This window comes from Tursiops truncatus, chromosome 17 (genome assembly GCF_011762595.2).
Source record: "Tursiops truncatus isolate mTurTru1 chromosome 17, mTurTru1.mat.Y, whole genome shotgun sequence".
Lineage (NCBI taxonomy): Eukaryota > Metazoa > Chordata > Mammalia > Artiodactyla > Delphinidae > Tursiops > Tursiops truncatus.
This window is the reverse complement of record NC_047050.1, coordinates 65,336,476-65,358,472: the sequence shown is the minus strand read 5'-3', so window position 1 is coordinate 65,358,472 and position 21,997 is coordinate 65,336,476. Positions and strand designations below refer to the sequence as shown.

At 39.3% G+C, this 21,997-nt stretch overlaps 1 protein-coding gene across 2 annotated transcripts in view; it reads right to left on the bottom strand.

Annotated features, from left to right (window-relative positions):
- LOC109549456 (uncharacterized) overlaps positions 1-21,997 on the bottom strand; it is a 663,670-nt gene that overhangs the window by 335,837 nt on the left and 305,836 nt on the right. The window lies entirely within an intron of this gene.

The window sequence follows — 21,997 nt, the reverse complement described above, 5'->3', positions numbered from 1 at the left end:
GCATTATGCTAAGTGAAATAAGTCAGACAGAGAAAGACAAATACAGTATGATATCATTTATATGTGGAATCTAAAAAATACAACAAACCAGTGAATGTAACAAGAAAGAAGCAGACTCACAGATATTGAGAACAAACTAGAGGTTATCAGTGTAGGGGGCGTGCATGTAGGAGTGGGGGAGTGGGAGATACAAAGTATAGGGTACAAGATAGCTCCAGGATGTACTGTACAACACAGGGAATAAAGCCAATATTTTGTAATAACTGTAAACGGAAAGTAACCTTTCAAAATTGTATAAAACGTAAAAATTTAAGAAATAAATAAAATAAAATAAAATTCATATGGAGCTGCAAGGGGTCCTGGGGAGTCAAAACACTGTTGAAAAAGAAAGACAAATTTAGAGGACACACACTTCCTGATTTCAAAATATTACAAAGCTACAGTAATCAAAACAGTGTGATACTGGCACAAAGATAGACATTTAAATGAATGGAATAAAATCAAGAGTCCAGAAACAAATGCTTATATTTATAATAAATTAATATTCGATAAGAATGTCAATACAAGGAAAAACTAGTCTTTTTCAACAAATGGTGGAGGGAAAACTAAATATCCACATACAAAGAAATAAACCTGGACTCCTACCTCACTACTTGTAAAAAAAATTAACTTAAAGTGGACCATATGTAAGAGGCCTAAATGTAACAGCTAAAACTATAAAACACTCAGAAAAAAACATAGGAATAAATGTTTGTTACCATGGATTAGGCAACAGACTTTTAGATATAACACCAAAACCAAAATAAACAAAAGAAAAATATATAAACTGAACTTGATCAAAAAAAAAAAAAAAGTCCTCCAAAAGACAACCCAAGGAAGTGAAAAGACAACTCAAATAATGGGAAAAAAAGTTTGTAAATCATATATCTGATAAGGGACTTATAACCAAAATATATAAAGAATTCATACAACTCAACAATAAAAAGACAAGTAACTCAATTAAAAATGGGCAAAGGATCTGAATAGACATGTACCAAAAGAAGATATGCGAATGACCAATAAGCACACAGAATGATTTGCAACGTCATTAGTTACTAGGGAAATGCAAATCGAAAGCAGGAGATGCCAGCCACATTAGGATGCCTATAATCAGACAGACACTAACAAATATTGGTGAGGAGGTGAAGAACACTTCGAAGCTTCATACATTGCTGCTAAAACTGTAAAATGGGGCTTCCCTGGTGGCGCAGTGGTTGAGAGTCAGCCTGCCGATGCAGGGGACACGGGTTCGTGCCCCGGTCTGGGAAGATCCCACTTGCCGTGCCGCGGAGCGGCTGGGCCCGTGAGCCATGGCCGCTGAGCCTGCGCGTCCGGAGCCTGTGCTCCGCAACGGGAGAGGCCACAACAGTGAGAGGCCCGCGTACCGCAAAAAAAAAAAAAAAAATGTAAAATGGTTCAGCCCTTCAGTAAGACAGTTTGACAACTCCTCAAAAAGTTCGAATCACTACGTGACCCAGCCCTTGTACTCCTAGGTATATACCCAAGGGAATTAAAAACATGTCTACATAAAAACGTGTACACAATGTTCACTGTGAGGTTATTTATAACAGCCAAAAATTGGAAACAACCCAAATATTCATCAGCTGATGAACGGATAAACAAAACATGTAATATCCATACAATGGAATATTATCTGGCTTTAAAAAGAGTTAAGTAGCTGTACATGCTACGACAATGATGAGCCTTGAAACATGCTAAATGAAACAAGCCAGACAAAAGAGGCTACGTATTATATGATTCTATTTATATGAAATATCCAAAACAGAAAAATCCATAGATTAGTGTTTGTCAGGAACTTCTGGGAAGGGACAAAGGGAGACAAACAGCTAAAGGTACAGGGTTCTTTTCAAGATTATAAATTTTTGGAGTTAGTGGTAAGAGTTATACAATCTGAGAATACACTAAAAACCATTTAATTTTACCTTTTAATGGGGTGGATTGTATAGTATGTGAATTATATTTCTGTAAAGCTGATTTTTTAAAATGTCATTCATTATAATCACAAGGTCCAACACAGTATTTGTGGCACATTGATGATATTTGTTGATAAAAGCTTTAAAAAATTATGTGAGTTAAATGCCTGGGAGTGAGGACCCTAAAGAAGGGTCAGGTTTGGTGGTTTAAAATACAAGTAACTAGGGGCTTCCCTGGTGGCGCAGTGGTTGAGAGTCCGCCTGCCGATGCAGGGGACACGGGTTCGTGCCCCGGTCTGGGGGGATCCCACATGCCGCGGAGCGGCTGGGCCCATGAGCCATGGCCGCTGAGCCTGCGCGTCTGGAGCCTGTGCTCCGCAACGGGAGAGGCCACAACAGTAAGAGGCCCGCGTACGGCAAAAAAAAAAAAAAAAAATACAAATAACTATTTCTAGTCTTTCTTCCAGAGTGGATAATAGAGAATGATGGAAAACTGAAACAATTCCAAGGAGGGTTTAATACTTCAGGACAAGTGACAAGAACCTCTTCTGATCTTTTAATGTCTTACCAGCAACTCACTAAATTTTTAGGTTTATATCATAGCTCTTAAGGCACCTGAGAGCAAGAAATAAAAAAGATAGAAGTTCTGGCATGGCCTTCTTTCACTTCATTTTAGAAAGAGTGTGACCTTAGAGAGTCATGGTACGTAGTTTCCTCTTTCTTGAGTTGTTTTGCAAAGAAGGTCAGAACCTCACGCGCTATAAAATTATGCCACAAATGTACTCTTACATTTCCCAATATTTAGGATGAATTTTGCTTTCTAAAATAGTGAAGGAACACTTGAAAGTAAGGAGACAGAAGAAGATGGATAATCAGGAGAGGAGAGACAGGCACAAGATAGTAACTATAGTCTTGCATCCTTTATGCAACAACTGTACCCAACATGCACAGCCAGGCTCCCTACTGGTTCATGCATTTACGTGGTGTAAATATGTCTTGAATGAATGTAAATATTGAATGAATTAAACACTTATTCAAATAATCCATGAAAATTATGCAACCATGAGTTGGGTTTTTTTTTTGGAGACCTAATTTTTTATATTGAAGAATCTCAGTTTTGGAAGGGATTTAGAATTTACCAGATTCAACTTCTCATCTGTGTTTGGATACCACCTTCTCTATCTCCATTAAGTGGTACCCCAACCCTTACTTTATTGTATTTTTTGATGCTGAGTTTATTAACTCTCAGGATGGCTCATCTTTGAACACTTGACTCGTTATTCTGCATTTAATTAGCTAACGCTTCCTGAGGGCCTCCTTCAGGCCACCAGGCATTAAGGATACAGCTGCAAATAAACCATATAAAGATCCTGCCCTTGTGCAGCTTTCATTCTAGGGAGGTAAGGGGAAGAGACAGAAAGAAATAACTGAATAAAATATACGATAAAAGCTGCGGAAAAAGTAGAGTAAATGGAATAGAGGATGCTGGGGGATGGCTGCTATTTTGTACATAGTGATCAGGGCAGGATTCTCTGATAAGGAGACATTTGAGCAAAGAGTATAAATATTTAGACTAAACTCAGTTCTGCCACTAAGCCTCTGTGTGGCCTTTAGCAAATCACTTCCCCTAAGATTCAGTTTCTTTGTATAAAAAATAATGGAATTCTAGGTTTGCTTCCAACTCTAATTACTATCATTCAAGGGAAATGACCATTATTCAAGGACAAGTGAAATCCGAGTAAATAGTGTAGCCATATAAGATGTGGGGAAAACTGCTGATCAGTTTCCTGGTATGTAATAAAATCTCCTTTATTCAAAGTCAGTGTAACTCAAGGTCAGAGCTTCTCTCCTCTCTATTTCCTCTTCACCTAGAACATTTCTCTCCACAGCTTGTATTCAACAAATGCTTTTGTCTTGATGAATTTTTGTCCTTTTCCACAAGGATACAAGTGGCTTAATTTCAAATTCAGGAATTAGGAGCAAACACAGAGTGTGGTTAAATTCCACTGGGAAAGAATGCAGTTTGGGAGGGTCTATGTATAGTCTAGTGGTTCTCAAATTTGAATACATATTAGAATCATCTGGAAAGCTTTTAAAAAATCCCAATGCCCAGGCTGTTTCCCGGAAGAATTAATCAGAATCTCTCAAAGTTTATTTAATGTTCCTCAGGTGATTACAATGAACAGGTACAGTTAAAAACTTTGGTTTAGGGCAAAGAGCTTGGTTTTGACAATACGCACATCTGGGCTTGATATCTGACTTCAGTATTTGCAATATGATAACCTTGAGTACATGTCTTAACTTGATTCTCCTTTTCCTTATTTGTAGAATTGAAAAAAAATAGTTAACACCACATAAATTCATGAACCAGTAGGCAATCCATAACTGACATTTTTTCACTATTTTTTATTTTAAGTTCTTATCTGTTAAAGTCTTAGCTTTATATAGTTCTGTCCTAGCTCTATGCAGATAATTGCATAAGCCCTGTTTAGGAGCTAAGGATTTTTATACGAAGTCCTGAAAGACTTGGAGGGGATAGCAAGACAATGTAAATCGATGCCACTGGCAATCTATCAATAAGAAAGTACATCCTGATAGCCTGAAGATGGTGGTCAGAATTTTCAAAGATAGATGTCTTGGTTGTTTACTGCTGCATAAATACTTACTGATAAACATAATGGCTTAAAGCAATAGTATTTATTATTTCAGTCTGTAAGCCAAGAATCTGGGACAGATTAGCTGGGTCCTCTGGCTCTGGATCTCTCACAAGGCTGCAGTCATCCCAAGGCTCAACTGGGAAAGATTTGCTTCTGCGCTCACTCACATGGTTGTTGGCAGGGTTCAGCTTCTCAGAGGTTGTTGGACTGAGGCTTCAGTTTCTTGCAAGCTGTTAGAGCCCTCCCTTGGTTCCTTGCCACGTGGGTCTCTCCAGAGAACATGGTACAACATGGCAGCAAGTAAGCAAGAGGACAAAAGAGAGTGCCAGCAAAAGGGAGAGTGCTGGCAATCACAGCCTTTTGGTAACCTAGTCACAGAAGTGTCATCACATCACTTCTGCCATATTTGATTCATCAGAAGTGAGTCCTGAGACCCAGCCACACTCAAACAGACAGGATTACCCAAGTACATGAATACCAAGAAGTAGGGATCATTGAGAGTCCTACCAGCCTACCACAGTAGATGCTTGGAAGTTCTGTTTTTTGCTATCAAAACATAATGGTTGGTTCTCAAAGACGAGATTGAAAACAGAAGTGTCAGTATTACTTAACTGTCATTTATATTTCTAAGAGCCAAACTCCACCTTCCCCCATAATTGTTCTTGGGGATTACATTGATTGAGCCCCTACTGTGTACACAGCACAGTTCCACGGACCAAGGGGTGACTTTTGAAATGAATAAAAGTAGCTGCCTTCTAAAATCTCACGAGCAAATGAAGAAAACAGAAAAAAAGAAATAATTTCAAATCAAGATAGTAAATTTTATTACAGAGAAACTATGCACTGCAGTCTTGTGACTAAAGAAAAATTTCTGACTATTTGGGGATAGGAATAAAATTTGAGCTACACCTTAAGGATATAGAAGACTTTGAGAAATTCGTATCTGAGAAGGGCATCTAGGGGAGGGAACAGCCAAGGCACAGTGGTAGGAAAATTAAAGGAACATTCCAGGACTTGTGAGGATAAAATATAGGACTCAAGGTACTGAAGAGAGAAATAAAGCAGGACGTAGTTAGCTAGAGACAAAGTATAATTCAGTGTACGGACAAATGAATATTTGAGAACCAGATTCTGATATAAGGTCCATATATAGGGCAATCCCATGGCAGCAGGGTGAAAAAAATCAGAGTGGGGACAGCTGGTGAGGGGGGCAGGGACATTGGAGGCAGAGAAACCAGTTGGAGAACCTTTGAAATCAGTAGGAAAAGGCATCTCTTCATAGACAGGGAAAGTGGGAGTGTAAGAGAAAGTAAAGGTCTGAGGGAACATTGTGGAGATAGCACCAACAGTATTTAAGGAGATCTTTGCGAAAAGTTTAAGCAAGAGAAGTTGAGAATGACTGAATCTTCACACCTGGATGACTAGATTTGTAACAACTCAGGGGGAGTATTTGGAAACATGAAGTAAGATAAGAATGTATCATGTGATTCATCCACTCTTTTAAAATGGTTCTCTTATGAGAAGTGAGTTCCCCATTTGCCTGGGAAAAAAAGAACTGAAATGTCACTGTGGATTATGTGTGTTGTTGTTTGTTTGCAGAGATAATAAAACACAGGGCATAGAATCAAAACCACACAGGAGGGTGGTGAAGCAGAGTCAGTAATCAAATTTAGATCTGTTTGACCCTTCCCACTGCTTTTGGAGCTTGAGTCTTTGAGGTCCTTGATTGTCACACTGAGCAGATTATATTATACCCCACAGACAATCAGTAGCTAAGGCAACTTTATTTTTTCCTCCTCTTTGTGTTTCGTTTTATGAGGGCTTTATCTTTTTATCTAATTACACTCCAACATCTTTATTGGAGTGTAATTGCTTTACAATGGTGTGTTAGTTTCTGCTGTATAACAAAGTGAATCAGCTATACATATGCATATATCCCCATATGTGACGCAAGGGGGAGGAGATATGAGGGCTTCATTTTGAACTGGTTACAATTTAGGAGCTTCATAGGCATAACTGCTCTATTAATGGATTTAACACAGCATGTCTAATGAATAAGAATACACAAAGACTGCAGGAGAAAGGAATGTCTATTTTCATCCAAGGGCATTTGAAGAAGCCAGGATGGAATTTAGCCTTGGATCTCAGTGAAGAGCATATGTCTTTACTGTACTGCAAAGTCACCACGCAGAGAGGAAAAGAATATTTGGCTGGTGTTTCAAAAACCAGCACCAGGAAATATCTCCATGGAGAAAGCAGAAAAGGGGATTGAGAGTGGAATAGCTGAGTAATTTATTTCTAGAAATAGTGGAGCTGGTAATGAGCACAGGGGTTTTCCCAAACGTCCAATATCCAGGTAACCAGGTGACCTGGTCCAACGTGCAGACCATGGGATGTCCCCAGGGAGAAATTTCTGCCTCTTAACAATCCCACACCAATGGGAGACCAATTTCTGTTCAATCTATCCAGAAAGTTCTCCCGTCCATTCCCTACTCTCCGTGTTTAAGCCTTTGTTCAGGCTCATTCTTTTTTCCCCTAGTAGTTGAATCTTAGACAAGGATTTTTATGGCAAATATAGTTGACCCTTAAATAACGTGGAGCTGGGGCACCGGCTTTCTGCACAGTCCAAAACCTGCGTATGATTTAATAGTTGGCCCTACATACGCACAGTTCCTTGTGTCTGCAGGTCCCTCCATACCCATGGCTCCATATCTGCAGGTTCAACCAACTGCAGATCTTACAGTATATTTACTATTGAAAACATATGCCTTTAGGTGGACCCACTCAGTTCAAACCTCTGTCGTTCAAGGGTCACTGTAGTTAATTTCAGAAGTGATCCCAAGAAGCAATGGTAGACAGTGCAGATGAAAGAAGGAGAAGGGAAGTAATCCAATAAGGGGTGTGTTAATGAGCAGGTCACTGCTATGGGCAGGTGAGGCTGAATTACACTGGCGACCTTTGGGAGAGAATGTGGAAGAAGGCTCAGAGTGGTTCCACTTGAGAGGCAAGGAAACTGAAATATTTATCTTCCAGCTTCTGCTAATCATCCGCTCCGGGTTACACTTGAAAGGTGTCAACTCCCCAGCTCTTCTAGCCAGTCCCATGCAAATGCTGAGTGCCCAGAGGACAGTCTTTAGGAGGGGAGTCCCAGATGCTTGCAGTCAGAAACTATCGAGATGCAAAGGATGACTGGTGATGAGAGGGTACAGCAGAGCACCCACAGCTTAGTTCCACCTGGCCTAAGGGTCCTCCTTCTCAACTGACAAGGCCTAACCTGGTCATCTTTTATTATATATTTATTGAGCATGTACTATAGTACAGCTACTGGGATACAACAATAAATAAGGCAAACCTTGACCTTATGCTTCCTACATTCAAGTACAGAAAGCATATAATTTAGCCAGCAGCTGTAATCAGAATTTATATTATAAATTTTTTCAAACATACAGAAAAGTTGAGAGAATTTTATAATGAACCCCAAGTTATCCATCACTCAGTTGGATAACAGTTGCTAACATTTTATCCTATTTGTTTCATCTTGTTTTCTGGCTTTTGCTCAATTATTTAAAAATAAATTATAGATATTATAACATTGGCTTTTATGTACTTGAGCGTGTATCTAAAAAAGAGACCATTTCCCTGTGAAACACAATAATATTATTACACTTAACAAAATCAAAATCAGTAATTCCTGGAATTGAATACCCAGTATTTAACATAATTGACATGTAATTCAATAAACTCAAAGAGTGTAGAGACTGATCCTCTGTCTAATCCAATAGCCTGATTTTATGCCTTGTAACTTATGACATGGTTGCGGTGACAGGGAAATAATTTGTCTGGAATGGGGGTCAGAAGACCTGGTTTTAAGATCCGCGGCTAACCTGATGACTAATCAATTTTGTCTGAGAACATTCTGGCTCAGAAAAGGATGGGATTTACTGGCACATATAACTAAAATGTCCAGTTATATCAAGAGCAGTAATAATACTGTTAATAAACAGTCACGTAGCACTCACTATATGGCAAGCCCTACTCTAAACACACACACACACGGAATCACTCATTTCTCACAGCAACCTCAGGAGGTAGGTTTCCATTCATTAGCTTCATTTTACAGATGAGGTGATTGAGACAGAGAGATCTAGTGACTTGCCCAAGGATGTCACATAGCTTGTTAGTGGCAGAGTTGTGACTCAAATGAGGGTTGTTTGGCTCCAACATCTAGCTTAGGACATGGCAGGTACAGGGACTCAAGTTTTATCTACAGGACTCACTTTTCCTCCCAGACCACGCTCTCTCACTTGTTCTTTGGCTCCATTTTGAAGCAGAGCTTCCTCCCATGATTGAAGTATGGTTTTCATTCACTTCACCTTTACTCTCAATCATCCCCATAGAAAATACACATCTTGTTTTTCCAACAATTCCCAATGAAAAGGTTTCTAATTGAGTTCCATTGTGTCTGATTAACCTGACTTGAGTTGTGACCTACCCCTCAACAAATCACTAAGTCTGTGGAACCCTTTGCCCCCGGAGCTAGTGCCCCTTTTGAATGGATAGAGACTGAGGTGAGTGGGGGGCTTCTGCAAAGGAAACCAGAGTGCTATTTCTGGAAGAATGGGAACTGAATGCTGAGTGGCAAAATGTGCTGGTGAGCACCCCCTAGGATCCCAGCAAGAGCTCACTGCACAAGCCCTCAGTTTTCTCACTTGCAAAGAGAAGAAAGTTGAACATCCTGCTTTCTAGAGAAGACTTTTAGCTCCAATATCTAAATACTATTCAATTTAGGAAATGAAGGCTGAGAGATGAGAAGGCATTTGCTCCAAGTGACAGAGAGAGTTAGTGGCAGAGCATGGGTTAAAACCTGAGATTCATCAATCCCAGGCCAGCACCTACTCCTCTAAGTTCCAGAGCCACTGAAACGTGGAGGACCCCAACAAAAACTCTGCAAGAAATATTAATTGCTGACATTGGTCCTTAGCTTGAAGGATCTGTGGCTTTAAAAAAAAGAAAAGGATTATGATATAATTCTTGACCTCATTTGAAAGATAAATATTAGACCAGCAATTTTTAATTAAGCCTCCAAACCATACAAAATGAATTTTTCAGAGGATCCTCCAAGATTAACCTGAGTTACCTGGCTGATGCTGCCAGGTAATACTTGTCTGATGTCATCGAAGTAGCTAATGGCTACAGATAGCTTTACCTGGCACAGCATCAAAGCTGCTGACAAGCAAGTGAGAGAAAGTCCACCCAAGTCTGGCACGTCTGGATCTGTACAAACTCGTGTTGATCTTCATCTCTCAGACACTTTGAAGTAAACCTTCCTGGGTAACCAATTCAGGGACCCCGTCTCACCTTGGGGTTGGAAGAATAGAAGTCAAGCTCTAAGCTTTAAAGAAAAATGAGCAATGGGATATTTAAGCTTTGTCCTAACTTTTGGCTGGGAGGAAGACTTTTGTAAAGAATAGGCTGGGAATATGGAGGAAGAAGGATTAGTGAACTCCATATGCTACTTATATTCCTTTTATTTAAATACAGAAACTCAGTGGAGCCCCACACATGCCGATACACAAAAGCCTTATGACAGCATGTCTTCTGTTTGCCTATCTGCTCTATTCTCCCTTGGCTGGCCAATTTCTTTTCCTGTTAGCCCCGCTTACAAATGAAGCCAGTTTGATTGGTATTTGGTAACCGTCAATCACCCCTTGATATCAAACCTCATTGTGAGTTATTAGATACTGGCTTTTATTGGGTTAGCTGCCCACTCTATGTAGTACTGGCCACGCCTGCACCAAGAGAAATGAAGATCAGCACGAGCTTGTACAGATCCCGATGCACCAAGCTTGGGTGGACTTTCTCTTGCTTGTTTGTCAACAAGTCTAGAAGTTCTTTCTAAAGAAGGATGTTATGGGTAGGAAAATTCAGATGGAATCGGATGTGAGAAAGGATAAGACATCATGACAGGCTGATCTGGTACCTCTTCTCTTCTGCAACCACAGCCAAAATCTGATTTCTAGTACTTTCTTCTTATTGACACTTCAAAAAGATGAAACTAAATGTTTATACAGGATTTGTGATCCTCTGCAGGCAGAAACTATGTAAACATCTGGTCACCCTGTGGTATAGAAATTTTGCTTTTGACCCCCTCAAATCAATGTTTTGGTGTGAAAAGGAGAGTTTCTCCCCTTCCTTATTGCTTTACACAAAACATTAAAAAACTTGATATTTACCAGTCCCACATCCCATTTGCCATCAGCCCCACTGCCATTTTTCCCTCAGTAAAGTACAAAATTACATGGTAGGAAGGAAGTAAAAGAAAAGACCTAACATTTATTGAGCACCCACTTAGTACCAGGAATATGGTACCATATGACTTAGGTCATATATTTTCTGTCTCCATATATTCTAACAACAATACACGAAGTAGACCTTATTATCACTGCTACATAAATAAGGAAATTGAGACTCAAAAAAGTCAGTCAACTTTTCCAAGATCACCCAGCTGCAACCCTGGGATTCAAAGCCATCCACGTATAGACTCACCATCCATGTTTCATCTGTACACTTACTCCTTTTGTTGCTCTTCACAGTGTCCGGCCCAGTGCCAGGTGTTAGGAAAATGATAACCAGGATCCGCAACACATCAACACCAGCCCCCTCATTACCGTCTATATAAAAATTTCTGTGGGGCTTCCCTGGTGGCGCAGTGGTTGAGAATCTGCCTGCCAATGCAGGGGACACGGGTTCAAGCCCTGGTCTGGGAGGATCCCACATGCCATGGAACAACTGGGCTCGTGAGCCACAACTGCTGACCCTGCGCGTCTGGAGCTTGTGCTCCGCAACAAAAGAGGCCGCGACAGTGAGAGGCCCGCGCACCGCGATGAAGAGTGGCCCCCGCTCACCGCAACTAGAGAAAGCCCTCGCACAGAAACGAAGATCCAACACAGCCAAAAATAAATAAATAAAATATATATTTTTTTAAAAGTTCTGTGATCAAATACCTTGGTTATTTCTGCATATAATATTTCTCCCATAAAATTCATGATACCATTGACATATTAATGACTCTAAAGTGTCCTAAATAATACAGCTTAGTCTTGCTTGGCCAGTACTTCCTAAATTAACGTGATCACAGTATGCTTTCTCAGATAACACCATGAACATCTAATGAACATAAAATTTCACAAAAAAACTCTTTGGGGAACACAACATTGCATGATGCTATCTTTTCCTCATTTTATGAATCACAATATTGGATCAGAAATAAAATTGTCATTTATGAGAAACAATTCAGACTGAGAAGGAAGCCATGATTTGCATTAGGACTCACAGCTAATGACTGGTGGAGCTGGAGGACCAGAGGTCAGGTTCCTGGATGCTAATGGTTACGCTGATGAAGCTTTGGCATAAAACAGTCATACATCTTTGTTCTTTCTTCCGGTTCTCCTCCCCTGGGATGTCATTCATGCATTTGTCCTCACAGCAAAATCTTACCACCTACCAAAGGAAACGTTTGACTGATCCGCTTTACACTGATCTCTCTCTTTCTCCCTCTCTCTTCCTCTTACTCTTTCTCCTTCTCTTTCCCTTTCTCTCTCTCCCTCTCTCCCTCCCCCCCTCTCTTTCTCTCCAAAAAATTGTTAAAGCATTTAGAGAATGGTAGATAAATGCAAAACGAAAAACATGCTATTCCGCCATTCTATGACAAAGGCTGGTATCTCTAAGCAAATGCGTTACTTCTTCACCTTGAACTGAGGTATGATTCAACATGAATTTCTTAATACACACTCAACGTAGCCTCTAAAGATCCCACTGCACTGACATGCAAGAAAAAACATATTTGCCATGTTAAATTTAGAGCACAACTTTGTGTGTTGTATGCTGCCTTTCTCCTTCCTTATTCTTTTATTTTGTTCATAAAGTTGGCAGGTGAGATCATTTCTTCTGTCCCTAAGTCTCCCAGGGTACTTAGCACACAGTGGAAGAGGCTATGTAAAATTATGGACTCAAATCATAACACTTCAGCACTTTAACAGATGGTAAACATTACAGAATCAAAAAGCTTTAAATCTAGAAAAAAATCAAACAGAGTGGGAGACAAAGAGTCAAATGTACAGGAAACAGGTGTGATAACAAGAAGCTGAAGTTTGGGGCTCACTGAACATGAAAGATTAAAGGAATTTGGGGATACAACTACTCCAATTGTGTCCTTCTTGTCAGTAGGAGTGTAACCCATAGTAAAATGAACAAAGCCCTGCAGCCTCTCAAATTCTTCTGAGACCAACAGGAACCTCTAGGATTTAGCACAGCATTGGTAGAATTTTTCTTTACTTATGGTCACAAGACAAGTAAATCACTCAGGCACTTACCCTTCCCCTCAAGGCATGCTTTCCCCTAAGGCTTTCGAAATCCTACTGGAAAGTGCCAAATACTATGTGCATCTTCTTATAAAATACAGATCTGAGTATAAGGGTGGAAGGGATTGTTTTAATGTCTGTGTGTGAAGCAACCATATCCACTAGGTTCTTCTCTTTGCCAGCTGGCCAACCCTGCCTTCTCTTTCTCTTTAAAAAGTTGAGTTGAGCAAATCTCCCAGGGGTAGAATCAAATATACCAAAATGGAGAATGGCAAAGAAAGCACAATTTGAAAATCAATCCAGAAGGTTGAACACCTGAATACTAAGAATTCCATAAAGAAAGATTTGAGAAAGTGGAAGGGAAGAAAAATAATGAAATAATATGAGAATAATTTCTAGAACAGAAGGACACAATTCTCCAGATTAAAAACTTAAGTGAGACTAAATAACCAAGAGATCACTGAAGAAATCAAAGAGGAAATCAAAAAAACCTAGAAACAAATGGCAATAAAAACACAATGACCCAAAACCTATGGGATGCAGCAAAGGCAGTTCTAAGAGGGAAGTTTATAGCAATACAATCCTACCTCAAGACACAAGCAACATCTCAAATAAACAACCTAACCTTACACCTAAAGCAATTAGAGAAAGAAGAACAAAAAACCCTCAAAGTTAGCAGAAGGAAAGAAATCATAAAGATCAGATCAGAAATAAATGAAAAAGAAATGAAGAAAATAATCACAAAGATCAATAAAATTAAGAGCTGGTTCTTTGAGAAGATAAACAATATTGATCAACAATTAGCCAGACTCAGCAAGAAAAAAAAGGGAGAAGACTCAAATTCATAGAATTAGAAATGAAAAAGGAGAAGTAACAACTGACAGTGAAGAAATACAAAAAGGATCATGAGATTTACTACAAGCAACTATATTCCAATAAAATGGACAACCTGGAAGAAATGGACAAATTCTTAGAAAAGCACAACCTTCCGAAACTGAACCAAGAAGAAATAGAAAATATAAACAGATCAATCCAAACACTGAAACTGAGACTGTGATTAAAAATCTTCAAACAGGGCTTCCCTGGTGGCACAGTGGTTGAGGGTCCGCCTGCTGATGCAGGGGACACGGGTCATGCCCTGGTCCAAGAAGACCCCACATGCCGTGGAGTGGCTAGGCCCATGAGCCATGGCCGCTGGTCCTGCGCGTCCGGAGCCTGTGCTCCGCAACGGGAGAAGCCACAACAGTGAGAGGCCCGCGTACTGCAAAAAAATAAAAATAAAAAATAAAAATCTTCCAACAAACAAAAGCCCAGGACCACATGGCTTCACAGGTGAATTCTATCAAACATTTAGAGAAGAACTAACACCTATCCTCCTCAAACTCTTCCAAAATACAGCAGAGGGAGGAACAATCCCAAACTCATTCTACGAGGCCACCATCACATTGATACCAAAACCAGACAAAGATGTCACAAAGAAAGAAAACTACAGGCCAATATCACTGATGAACATAGATACAAAAATCCTCAACAAATTACTAGCAAACAGAATCCAACAGCACATTAAAAGGATCATACACCATGATCAAGTGGGGTTTATCCCAGGAATGCAAGGATTCTTCAATATATGCAAATCAATCAATGTGATAAACCATATTAACAAATTGAAGGAGAAAAACCATATGATCATCTCAGTAGATACAGAAAAAGCTTTTGACAAACTTCAACACCCATTTATGATAAAAAACCCTCCAGAAAGTAGGCATAGAGGGAACTTACCTCAACATAATAAAGGCCATCTATGACATACCCACAGCCAACATAGTTCTCAATGGTGAAAAACTGAAACCATTTCCTCTAGGATCAGAAACAAGACAAGGTGGCCCACTGTCACCACTATTCTTCAACATAGTTTTGGAAGTTTTAGCCACAGCAATCAGAGAAGAAAAAGAAATAAAAGGAATCCAAATCGGAAAAGAAGAAGTAAAGCTGTCACTGTTTGCAGATGACATGATCCTATACACAGAGAATCCTAAAGATGCTACCAGAAAACTACCAGAGCTAATCAATGAATCTGTTAAGTAGCAGGATACAAAATTAATGCACAGAAATCTCTTGCATTCCTATACACAAATGATGAAAACTCTGAAACAGAAATTAAGGAAACACTCCCATTTACCATTGCAACAAAAAGAATAAAATACCTAGGAATAAACCTACCAAAGGAGACAAAAGAACTGTATGCAGAAAACTGTTAAGACACTGATGAAAGAAATTAAAGATGATACAAATAGATGGAGAGATATACCATGTTCTTGGATTGGAAGAATCAATGTTGTGAAAATGACTATACTACCCAAAGCAATCTACAGATTCAGTGCAAACCCTACCAAACTACCAAGGGCATTTTTCACAGAACTAGAACAAAATATTTCACAATTTGTATGGAAACACAAAAAACCCCGAATACCTAAAGCAATCTTGAGAAAGAAAAATGGGGCTGGAGGAATCAGACTTCTGGACTTCAGACTATACTACAAAGCTATAGTAATCAAGACAGTATGGTACTGGCACAAAAACAGAAATACAGATCAATGGAACAGGATAGAAAGCCCAGAGATAAACCCACGCACATATGGTCACCTTATCTTTGATAAAGGAGGCAAGAACATACAATAGAGAAAAGACAGCCTCTTCAATAAGTGGTGCTGGGAAAAGTGAACAGCTACATGTAAAAGAATGAAATTAGAACACTCCCCTAATACCATATACAAAAATAAACTCAAAATGGATTAAAGACTTAAATGGAAGGCTAGACACTATAAAACTCTTAGAGGAAAACATAGGCAGAACACTCTATGACATAAATCACAGCAAGATCCTTTTTGACCCACCTCCTAGAGAAATGGAAATGAAAACAAAAATAAGCAAATGGGACCTAATGAAACTTCAAAGCTTTTTCACAGCAAAGGAAACCATAAACAAGACAAAAAGACAACCCGCAGAATGGGAGAAAATATTTGCAAATGAATCAATGGACAAAGGATTAATCTCCAAAAATTTACAAGCAGCTCATGCAGCCCAATATCAAAAAAACAAACAACCCAATCCAAAAATGGGCAGAAGACCTTAATAGACATTTCTCCAGAGAAGATATATAGATTGCCAACAAACACATGAAAAGCTGCTCAACATCACTAATCATTAGAGAAATGCAAATCAAAATTACAATGAGGTATCACCTCACACCAGTCAGAATAGCCATCATCAAAAAATCTACAAACAATAAATGCTGGAGAAGGTGTGGAGAAAAGGGAACCCTCTTGCACTGTGGGTGGGAATGTAAATTGATACAGCCACTATGGAGAACAGTATGGAGGTTTGCTAAAAAAAACTAAAAATAGAATTACCATAGGACCCAGCAATCCCACTACTGGGCATATACCCTGAGAAAACCATAATTCAAAAAGAGTCAAGTACCACAATGTTCATTGCAGCTCTATTTACAATAGCCAGGACATAGAGGTAACCTAAGTGTCCACTGACAGAGGAATGGATAAAGAAGATGTGGCACATATATACAATGGAATATTACTCAGCCATAAAAAGGAATGAAATTGAGTTATTTGTAGTGAGGTGGATAGACCTAGAGTCTTTCATACACAGTGAAGTCAGAAAGAGAAAAACAAATACTGTATGGTAACACATATATATGGAATCAAAAAAAAAAAAGGGTTCTGAAGAACCTAGGGGCGGGACAGGAATAGAGATGCAGATGTAGAGAATGGACTTGAGGACACAGGGAGGAGGAAGGGTAAGCTGGGACAATATGAGAGAGTGGCATGTACATATATACACTACCTAATGTAAAACAGATAGCTAGTGGGAAGCAGCCGCATAGCACAGGGAGATCAGCTCAGTGCTTTGTGACCACCTAGAGGGGTGGGATAGGGAGGGTGGGAGGGAGACGCAAGAGGGAGGAGATATGGGGATATATGTATACATATAACTGATTCACTTTGTTATACAGCAGAAACTGACACAACATTGTAAAGCAATTATACTCCAATAAAGATGTTTGGAAAAAAGAAAACCTTGAGCGCTCATTACTGAAATGTTCGATATCCCACTCTAAGATACCTGATGATAAAAATTTTAAAATACTTGGAATAAAGAGCGAAAAGCCATTTTGCCAAATCCAATGGCCAATTCACAATTTTCATTTCTTTCTTGAACTTTCAGTTGCATTTGACACAACTCATTACTTCCTCTTCTTAAAACATGTTTGCCATTTGACTTCCATAACACTGCCTTCCCATTTTTTGGTCCCATGTCTGTCCCTTTCTCCTTTTCTCTCTTACTAGATTGTACTCATATTCCTAAACTTATCACAACCTCTCTAGCACCTCCAGGCTTTACTCAACTAAATGCCAAGTGAGCCTCCCATTCATCAGGACAACCAAAATATCCCCACAAAATTCCAAAACATCTCCTGCAAGTGGTACCACATAAGATTAGAACCACAATATGTGAATAGTTATCTTTTCATTTTGCCTGACTTGGTGCCTGACCTTGGACCAGTCACCATTTATCTTCAGACCTCTGTTTCCTAGTCTTCTAATTGAGGACACTGGCCTGGATCAAGAGTAGCCATGTTAAATGCTAGTGGGAAAGGCAGGTGACATAAATTAAAGGGTGAGTCAGGTGTAAAGAAAATATCACACAGCTTGGTTCAACTCTTATGATCTCATTTTTTCATAGATACATGGGTATAGAAAAGAAATAATTATTATTTCTTACTAAATAAAATAATTGCTGCCTCAAAAAATAAATACTCTCTTTGCAACAGTGCTAAGGCAACATAATGATGTAAGAGGCAACTGACCCTCGGCCTCAGTGCTGGACACAGAGAGAGTAAGACCAGATCACAGGAGAAGCTCACTTCTCCTACTGGGGACAGCAGCTAATGAACTTCATTTAATTGTTACCAGGTGGAATTGTGAATCCAATGTTGTCATATCTTCTATTTTTTCAAAATAATCCCAAATGTCCAGTTTTTAAAATGCAAAATCTGTAAATGAGTACATGCTGTTTCATCTCTTTTTAAAAATACCATTAGAGTCAAGCAAAACATATGTATAAGACGATTTCGCTCACAGGTCTCCTGTTTGCTCCCACTACTTTTCCATCTTTGAAGATCATTCTAAGGCAAACCCTATTATGTTACCTTTTTGGAGTGTGTTAAAGAAGAAATTCCTACGGGCTTCCCTGGTGGCACAGTGGTTGAGAGTCTGCCTGCTAGTGCAGGGGACACGGGTTCGAGCCCTGGTCTGGGAGGATCCCACATGCCGCGGAGCAACTAGGCCCGTGGGCCACAACTACTGAGCCTATGCGTCTGGAGCCTGTGCTCCGCAACAAGAGAGGCCGCGATAGTGAGAGGCCCACGCACCACGATGAAGAGTGGCCCCCCACTTGCCACAACTAGAGAGGGACCTCGCGCAGAAACGAAGACCCACCACAGCAAAAATAAATAAATTAATTAATAAACTCCTACCCCCAATAAAAAACAAAAAAAGAAGAAATTCCTAAAATTATAAAAAACACACTTGTTACAGGGTTATTAGTCCAGAGGGCCGGGATTTAGTGCCTTTCATTTCAAACATGAAAGTCAGAAAGTCTGCTCTAAGATTGTCTGAGGAGCTAAACTGGTTATCTAACTTTAAATAAGCCAGGACACCCAGGCAAGGTTAAAAGATGTACAGGACTTTCTTGGGAGTTTATTTGTTTATTTTTTAGAGAAGGACAGGATGCAAGGCCTAAATTTCCTTTAAATATAGCACCACCCCTGACATTGTTTATACTTTCCCCTTTGCAATGCTTCCAGCACACTTTAAAGGAAAGCGATAAGAAGGAAGGAAAAGGGAAGTCAATTACACCCCCTGCACATGAGCACCACTAAGTGTCTATCCCAGAGAGTGTGGACCAAGCTCTTCAGCTACCCTTGTTTTATTTACTTATTTCTTGTTTTGTTTTTTAAGAGAGTCAGTAAACTTCACTCTACATGTGAACGTGCTTCCTAGGAAGTATAGGAGTGCCATAAATCTTTTCTATCACGGATCACTGTATCAGTGCGACAAAGAGACAAGTGATGTGCACGTTAGGTCTGCAGCTCACAGTCTGCCCGGTTATCAGCAGGGGGAAGGGAGCTGGAGTGACAGGATATGGCAGGTTAGAAAATAGTTTATGGAATGCTAAGGAACAATACCCAGCTCCCCTGGAAGGCCAGTCCTCTGTGGATTATTTCAAGTTCAGACCAGGGCTTGTTCAAGCAGGGTCTGGGTGGGGGAAGTCAGTCTATTCTCAGAACAGATCTTTGGTGCCAAGCCTCTGGCTTCCAGCTTAGAAGGCAGCACAGGGTAATAAGCACACACTTTGGAGTTAGACAAATGCGGGTTCAAATGTTGGATACTCGAGTTGTCAGCTTTGCAATTTGGGAAAAGAAATAATTCTTTATTTCTCATGTATTCATATATCATTTCTCTCACGTGCAAAATGATATGAAGTTGGCCAAATGTGGTTTTTCAAGATTAAACACCATAATGAATATAAAGTGCACAGTATATTGCCTGACAGTAAGTGCACAATAAATTTAGATTTCTTTCTTTTCTCTCTGAGTGCAAAAAGATTGGATCTATCTTAGATCGCTGCCTGAATAGTAAGTTTTGTGCTGGGCAATATACTTAATAACAGTACCTTTAACGCCAGGTTTCCATTAGTAAAGACTCAATACTTTGTTAAATTTAATACCAGAAAATCTTAGAATTGGAAAGGTTATATCTTGCCCCAGTCCCTGCTTGCCCCAATCTCCTCCCAATTGATCTGCAATGATGAAGTAAGTGTTCATATCATCCTCTTTTCCCAGATGAAAAAACAGAGACTCAGGGAGCTTAAATAATTTGCCCAAGGTTACATAACTCTTAAGTGGCTAATGTAGGCTTAGAAATCACATCAGTTTAAATTCAGAGTTTGAAAACATAACTGTCATACAAACCAGGTAGAAGCAGCATCTCCCTTTACGCTAGCAGAAAGTTCCAAAATTACTCAGCTATATCTTCACCTGGTGGCAAATGGAGAAACCATTTGGCCATCTGTGAAGACCTTGTGTGGCAGCTTCCTCAATGATTCCCTAGGTCAAAATGCCCATCCAGACTTTTTTGTGTGAATCTCCATCGGTTGGTTGACTTTCCGGTTCCTCCAAGAATTGAACTTTCAAGTCCAGCTGGTTGGCTGGGGAAATGGTGTTCTTATCCCCATTTTGCCATAAGCCTTCTCAGCCATCTCCATCCCTGCAAATCTCTCTCTTCAAGTCTGGGGAATAATGCTTACATTTCTCTTGTGATCCAGGCTAAACGTACGCTCTCTCATGAAACTTCTCTGGCAGACTTTCTCCCTTCCTTGGCACAATTAATTATAGAAAACAGAAGAACTTTAGAACCAAAGGGCCCTGGATTTGAACCCTGACACTGCCAACTGGAGCTGTGTGATGTTGGGGAAGACGCTTGAGCTCCGTATGTCTCCATATCTTCATCTGTAAGATGCTGTAATCAACCTCAGAGGGTTGATGTGAGGATAAAACAATTGCACCTTAATATTTTAAAGTAGTGACTGACACATATGCAGTGAATGTTATCTAGCTTTTCTGGCTTCGCCACTTTCTAGCTGTGTCCCCTTCGGCAAGCCACCTCTCCATTTTGTCCTTCAGTTGTCATATATGAAGATGAGGAAAATCATGTTTACCTCTCAAAACTATGACAAGAGAGCATTAAAGACATAATACATCAAAAGTACTTAGCATAAAACCTGATACACAAAGGTGGGTTGCCTTTCGTTTTCTATAATTCCTGGAAAGACTCTGGCCACTAAATAAAACTAAATAAAATATAATAAATAAATAAGTTTTTAAAAAATTAAAAGAATAAGGTACAATTTTTTAAAAATTAAAAGAATAATAAGATACAACTACAACCCTATTAAATTATCTAAAGTGAAAAAACTCACCATACCAAGAGTTGGTGAGGACATAGAGCAACTAGAACTCTAATACACAGAACTCTAGAACTCTAATACATTGCTGGTAGGAATTAAAAATGGTACAACCACTCTGGAAAACAATTTGGCAGTTTCTTAAAAAGTAAAACATACACCTAGCATAAAAACCAGCCATTTTGCTTCTAGTACATTTATCCAAGAGAAAGGAAAGCATATGTCCATAAGAAGAGTTCTATATAAATATTCATCGAAGTTTATTTGCAATAGGCAAAAAACTGGAAACTACCCGAACATCCATCAACATGTGAATGGATTTAAACAAAATATGGTTCATCTATATAAAAGAATACTACTCAGCAATAAAAAGAAATGAACTATTGATTCATGGAACAAAATGGATGGATTTCAAAATGTTATGCTAAATGAAAGAAACCAGGCTCCCCAATAAAATTCGAGAAATGTAAATTAATCTATGATGAAAGAAAGCACGTAATCTGTTGCCTGGAGATGGGAGTGGAGAGGGAATTATGAGGGAGGTATTACAAAGGGTCATGAGGAAACATTAAAGATAATGGGTATGTTCATATTCTGACTTTTGTGAGGGGTGTATACTTAACATTGAAACTTATAAAACAGTACATTTCAATCATGCACAATTAAATGTATATCTAAGTTAATACTACTAAGTGATAAAGCCAAGATTTTAACCAAGTCTGACTCTAAAAATCCATGTTTTTTGGAAAAAATATATATATATATTTGTGTGTGTGTATATGCCTCATTTGAACCAGAACTTGAAGTCTGAAGATTTAGCATGGAGGAGGAAGAATAAAGTAGTGAAAAAGTGGACTGGGAATTAATAAAACTAGGGTAGTCTGACAAAGACATGTGTAGCAGAAGTGTGGAAGGGGGAATGAGAGCCTTGAGGGGATTTACTGATCACTAAGTTTTAAAGACT